Here is a 7,123-nt window from a genome sequence, read left to right on the forward strand (position 1 = left end):
CCACTGAGTATAACAGGACTTACTCCTGAGTAGACATGCCTAGGATTAGGCTGTGAGGCTGCAATCCTAGCCACACTTACCTGGGAGTAAGCCCCATTGAGTACAATGGGCCTTACTCCCGGTGTTTCCTCCCAGAGGCACCTGAAAGGGAGGGGGGTCGGCACTCTGCGATCTACTCATTTTGCCTCGCGATCTACCGGTAGATCACGATCCACCTATTGAGCACCCCTGCTCTATATGGTTCGGGACCAGGGTATTTGAGGGATCACCTTAATTCAAATAATCCTAACCATCCCCTCAGATTATCTGAGGGGGCCCTTCTGACCTTATTCATGAAGGCTTTTAACTGATACTGGGGCTGGCACTTTTTAATGATTTATATTTTAATTGCTGTGATCCTGGGTGTTTGTTTTAATGTTTTTAATTGTTTTTAAAGATATATTGTATTATTTTGTGTCTTTACAATGTTAAACACTTTTAGTCCTCTTTGATGTGGGAGAAAGGCAAGATATAAATAAAATAAAATAAAATAAATAAAAATTTCCCTGCCCAGACCTCTACATGCCCTGTTGTCAGTCTGCATGGAGCCTGCATTGGTACAAATGGAAAAATAGGCTTTCTCGTATGCACCTAGGCCCTGTGCAAATCTACAACTGAACATGTGAAGAACAACATGTGTGACCATGTTCCCATCCCCACATCAAACACTGAAAGAAAACCTGTGTAGAAAGGTTGCTAATTTACCTTGGAAGGGCTGTGAACAGTGTTTCACAAAGCAAACAAATCACCTTCCAAAGAGCTGAGTTGTGCTGGAATGTGCAAATTACAGCCCAATTCTATCACAGACCTTAAAGTGGTGTATCTTTCAATCCACCATCCTATGTCCTAAAACAATGCACAACATTGTTCTGCAGGCTGGGTTTGCCAGTGCAAATGGCTAGAGGCCATGTGCAAGCACCACTGACCCACAGAAATTGCCTCGTCATTCACTGGAACAGGTAGATTGGCAATGGGCTGTTTGGGGGAAGACTTGGAGCAGAATGCCTCAGGAAATGGCTGGCTGGCCCAAGTCAGTGGCAAGGGGGAAAAGGTATCAGTGGCAGCTGCACAGGCCAAGATCCTATCCCCCTTTCCTTGCCCAGACCTACCCCCTGAGTGTCCTCAACACTTGGTCCAAAGAGACCCATTGAATGGTAGGCAGATTATGGGGAGGTAACAAATATTTTTACTTACCTCTCCTGGTCTCCTCTCTGTAGCATGCAGTGTGATCTTTGTGAGTGATACTGCATACTATGGGCTGGCAGGAGATAAGATCGAGCCCTTAATTTACATGCAAATAACTAAGCTATTCGAGGCAAAGTGTTCTGCTTTCATCTAGTACAGTCAGATCTTGGATTTTAATAAATCTAGGAGAAGCCAAATAGCTGAATCAAAAGGTCTTTACAAGAGTTAAGTTTGCAAATTACAAATATTTGTTTATGAGCATCAGGAGTCCCAATAAAAATTGTTCAGCACGATCTGTACTAAAATTAGTACAAATAAATAACAAAAGTTGAGCCACTAGATTATTCAGAACTAAGGAGGAGAAGCCTAGCTATTTGCTGAGTATAATAATGATTTAAAATTACTAGTAACACTGTGAAAAGAAGTATATTTAGAATTTTGCTTGTTCCTTATAAGCATCTGCTTTGAAGGCATACAGTGGACCCATGATATCCTTGGGTCTGGAATCCATGGTTCGACTCACCATGGATGCTAGTGCATACTGGGATCCACATAGAAAGCACATAGAAATAACGATATCTCCTTTCCTAGCTTTGCGCAGTCAAATCACATCATTTCCCAGACTCTACCGATATTTTTAGAGCTTAAAGACCCACTTCTGGGCCACATGGATGTTCCTGGCTCATCCTAAGTTCGCCCCAGAAGGAACAGCATTCACTGCCCCTGTGGTGAAATATGGCGCAGGCCATGAACACCATTGGAGGGGGCCAGAGCATGTGCTCCAACTGCTTCCTCGTCAGGAAGCATCTGGAGCACATGCAGCCTGTTGGCATCCACTTGGGCAACATCACCCAGCTGGTTGCTGGGTGCACACTCTCACGCTCCAACTGCTTCTCCGTCGGGAAACAATTTGAGCGTGAGCGCTTTGATGACATCATGACAGTGCATGACATCATAATGTCAGGTGTTGCCCTGGGTGCCAGAAGCCTGGGGATGCCAGTGAACACATTGCAAAGGTAACAGCGCAGTCTGACTGGGAAATGGCACAGTTTGACCGCACAATGGTAGGAATGGAGATTTTGGTGTTTTTTTTAAAAAAAGGCTTTATATGTGTTCCTTGTGTATCTGTGGCTTTCAGTATGGATACTGAGGTTGCACCTGTATTAAAGTCTCAACCCTGGCTCCTCCTTGGCTTCACTTTGAACAGCGAGTGGCTACCAGGTTTGGAAGAGCATATATCACATATTTTGGATTTTCAGAAGTTGGTGCATAATATACAAAACTCATGCTCGTTTATTTAAAAGCATGATCCCCTTTCTGCCTCTTCTGGACTGAGTTCTTTGATGAGCTCCTGGTATAAAAAGTCTCACTGAACTCAATGGTCTGGTGTTGGTTTTTAGGACTTCCACTCCTTTGCAACCTGGCCATTTACACTTCTAATTACTGCCAAGTTTTAAGCAACCCACAGGAGAATGAATTAGCTGTTCCAGTTAATATGCAAAAGGGGTCCTAGTCAAAGATCAAATCTGCAGAACATAAGAACCCTGTCCTGTATAAAAGGGAAAGCACACAGCCAATATTTCAAGCATTTTGGCAAGAATCCAACCTGCAACAGGTTAGTCCTAGACATTGGGGTCTTTTAAATTGTTAGTAAAGACCTATTTATTTGTGTGTACATTTAATTTGTAACTGGCAGTTAACGTTTTTCGCTTTCTTGGCCTGCTTGTGATAGCTTGTTTCTTTGAAATTGCTTTTACTGCTCTTCTTCTTTAATTGTTACTGTTTTAACTTGTCTTATTTTGGATTAAATTTATCAATGAAAACCACATTGTGAACTTTGGGATTGAAAAGCGGTGTATAAACATTCCTACTGGGTTCTACCGCTGTTAGAATTAGCATTCCAGCAGCAGTAGGTGCTTTACAGCTCTTGCAAATGACCTTCTGGAAGCACGTGGAACCGTGTACTTCCAGCCTGCCACGGGAGAGACCAGAGAAGCCCTGTGTGTGGTGGTGGGGAGAGGAGCTCCTGCCAATAATGATAAGTCTGAGGAAAGGAATGGGGCAGGGGGATGGTGGGAGGGTGAAGGGGGTGAGTAGGATGCAAGTCAGAGGCAGGAAGGGGTGGAACCTTGTGTCAGATGCTATCACCTCCAGTAACAGCTGGCATGCCCCCTTTCTCTCATTGGACTTGCATCAGCTAAAGAGCTAGTGCCGGTCTGAGGAGACCTATAAATGTAAAGTTAGCTCTTAGTGTTTCAACAGTTGTCCCACTGCAGTGGCAGTTATTTTGCAAGAACAATGGGCCTGGGAGAAGATTTAAAGCTTTGTGAACAATTAGTTGCAGATATCTAAAATAGAAATAGTTTGGATTAAGCCATTTCTGCCCAACATTACATATATGCAATAGGGATAAAATGTGTACTCATGTGGGCTGGGCAGAAATGGCTTAACATGTCCAACGTCACTGAATAAGGAAGGAAAATATTAAGGGTGGCTTTTCCTTCTGTTAAGTACTTTTGGTTTATTGGTTTTGGCATATCATAAATAATTATAAGTACTTTTGGTTTATTAACTAGTACCGTAACTCATACATCCGTATCCTCAAATACTATATTTACCTAAATTATACTTTTGTATGAATCTTACAACAACCTATTTTGCTGCTAGCATTGGACCTTAGCCCAGCTGCATTGGCCATGTTGCATTTACATTAAGCATGCAGTGCTTTGCAAGAATGAGTTGTGCCAAAAACTCATTGGTGTCAATGGGATTAGGTGCTCTTATCTCTGCAAAGGGTCAGACTATGTGTGTACTGCCATCACATTGTTTAAAGCGTTCAGGATACTGCGCAAAACAACAACAAGCTAGATTTGTGCTTCCAGTCAACCTTTCTGGGCTGAGCTGTGTCAGACTCACAACTACACAACTCATGAACAGAACTAAGGCTAAACTAGCCAAGAGAAAAACCAACACAAAACATTGGGGTTGTGTGGTTTTGTAAATATCCTTTTTGTTGCTGTGAGGGCTGCAGAGAAGAATGTTCTGAAGGACTGCGTCTTTCGTTTCCGGGTGAAAAGCTCTCCTTTTGCAAATGGAAATAACTGAAATCGTTTAACATCAAGACAAAGAGCCTGATAGAAAAAATTATATATTACTAGCACCTAGGATATGCTGTAAGAATTAAAGGCATATATTTTACTTAAAGCTTACTCAATTCAAGGACATTACAACCACTGTTATCTAAAATCCCCACCAGGTTTCAGCTTGGGAGCCATAACTGAAAAGGCACAAATTAATAAATGGAGATAAATGTAGGGTTCTAGGCAAATGTCATGTCATAGATTTACCTACCAACAAGACACTGGCAAGGTTTGGGTCAGGGGTTAATGAAAGACATCCAAAGGTCATTCAGTGATTATATGAGAGCATAGGTTTAATAGGGTACCCAGACGACAGACACTGACAGAAGATTTATACCAGAGGTGATGACACTACTACGGATACTGCTGATAAAAAGAGCCCCAATATTGGACTGAGCAGAATGATGAATGGCACACACGTCTATTCGCACTTCTCATTATAAGCTCTTTCACTCTTGGTGGCACTTAGCTGCATTTATTTACTGTGGTTTGAAGGTGCAGGGCAATAGCCCAGTATATCTAATGTGTTTAAATGGAGACTTGCCATAAAAAAAATGAAAAAAGAGATAAGATTAGACCATTGAATAATTGCACAGCTTTCCTGCCGAGATTATATTCACTCGCGCTAACATTATTTTTTTCCCCCTCTCCTAATGTTCTGAGTCTGCAAACGGCTCGAGTGAATTAATTTTCTAAGGCAGAAGGTCAAAGGAAAATAAACTGATAAGCATTATGCCTGCTATAGAATATGACTTTACAATATTCCCCCAGCCTCATTTGTCAGATAGTGGCTATGAGATAATACGGTAAAAGTATATAAGAATATTTTTCATGGCACCAGATATGTAGTTTGGCTTGTCCTTGATGCTGTTTTCTTTTGTGCGCCTTGGCTGAAGAGAAGATCAAAGAAGTCAGCGCCAAATGTCAAATACAAAATCATCATAATAAAATAACCCAACTTTCAGAATGGATCATGGCGGGGGTGGGTGGGTGTTGGACCTGATGAATAACATACAATGTCCCAAGAAACTCCTTTTCAGCTTGTTATGTATTTATCAAACTGCTGGAGTGTGCCGTTAGAGAATAAGACCTATTGGCCTTCCAGGAACAGGCACAACAGTGAGAGTTGTAATCACTGCAAGTGACCAGAATCACCAATACTGTATTTATTTATTTGTGCAGTAAAATGGGTTTATCTCCTGCTGGCTTGGAGCAGGTAATAACACTCCTGCCAAAGTGCAATAAAGCCAATATATTAGAAAGCTAATGAAATTACTAAATTACAGTACCAGAATTACAATTCTCCAATGCCCCCTTAACATCCCGCAAATCAGAGACGTCACTAGGGTTGGGAGAGCTCACTCGATGGGAGAGCTCACTGCATCACTCCTATGAAGGTCCTCCCCCCATACCAGACCATACAGAATAAATTACAGTATCATGCACTCAGCCTGAATGCAGTGGCATCACTAGGGTTGGTGTATATTTATACACCATTGTTTATTTAATATACAGGGTGACCCAAAAGTAGGTGGACAGTAGGTGGAATAAATGTTATCATTTATTATCCACCTACTTTTGGGTCACCCTGTATAATTGTACAGGTCACCCAACAAATTAGTAACCAACAAAAAAACCAGTGGCAAACTTGATGACATTCACACAACTGAATAGAGTTCTAGTATTCGCTCTAGTACATGGGAATGATTGCTGACTCAGAGCCCAATCCTGAGCTCGGCGGCATGGCTCCATGCCAGAGGTGTGCCAGGGGGAGGGAGGGAGGGAGGTGGGTCTGCAGAGCTCTGCTCCGCAGGATCCAAGGCGCTCGTGGAGGGCTCTGCGACCTACACGAGTGCCTTTACCTTACCGCTGACCTTTTGGTCGGTGGTAAAGTGAGTAGCCCCATTGCAGGACTGCTTACCTTACCTGAGGGAAGGGGATGAAAGTCTGTTTACCTTACCTGGGGAAAGGGAGCTCCTGCAGTAGCCCGGGGCGCACAGGATCCAGCAGCAGTCGTTCTCAGTACCGCTGAGCCTGGGTACCCCAGGCAGCTCAGGATTGGGCTGCCCTACTAACACCTTATTGGTTCCCTGCTCTGTCATAATAAAACCTCCTTAGCTCTCAGAACAGTCTCATTGGTCAGTTCTGAGTTAAGGAAATCCGCTTTTTTTTTACGTAAGGCAGTTGTGTTTTCTTTTTCCGGTTAATTTGCTATAACCTTTGACAGAATACAAATAATTGAACACAGTTTGTTTCATGATATTCCGTATGAAATTACCTTTCCAGCAATATATAATACGGTGGTATTATTCATAGATACAAATTTTCCAAAAAGTTTCCAAAATTTTGGCCACTAGTGGTGTAGTGTTACCCCCCCAAGAGTGTCACCTGATGTCAACCCCCACACCCCTCACACCTCCTAGGGATGCCACTGCATATTGGCTTGTGACTCTTGACTTCTGACTCCTGGGTCTTAGTGTTGTAGCTGTCACAGCCCAGTACTGACAGTAATTAAGGCTGTCAACTGATTAACACTTTAGTTGAGTGATTGGCTTTTTGTCAATTAATTGGCTTTCTAACAGACTAAAACAGATGTTGTGATATTTTGATACAGATGATATTTTTTAATTAAAGTCCCTCTTGACTAAATAACACAGTAGTATAATTTATTGCTTGAAAAGAATATTACGCACGCGGCCTAAATCAAACTGTAAATAAATTGTTTACCAGAATGCCATCAGGCCTGATAGGTTTAGTTT

This window comes from Tiliqua scincoides, chromosome 1 (genome assembly GCF_035046505.1).
Source record: "Tiliqua scincoides isolate rTilSci1 chromosome 1, rTilSci1.hap2, whole genome shotgun sequence".
NCBI classification, from domain to species: Eukaryota; Metazoa; Chordata; class Lepidosauria; order Squamata; family Scincidae; genus Tiliqua; species Tiliqua scincoides.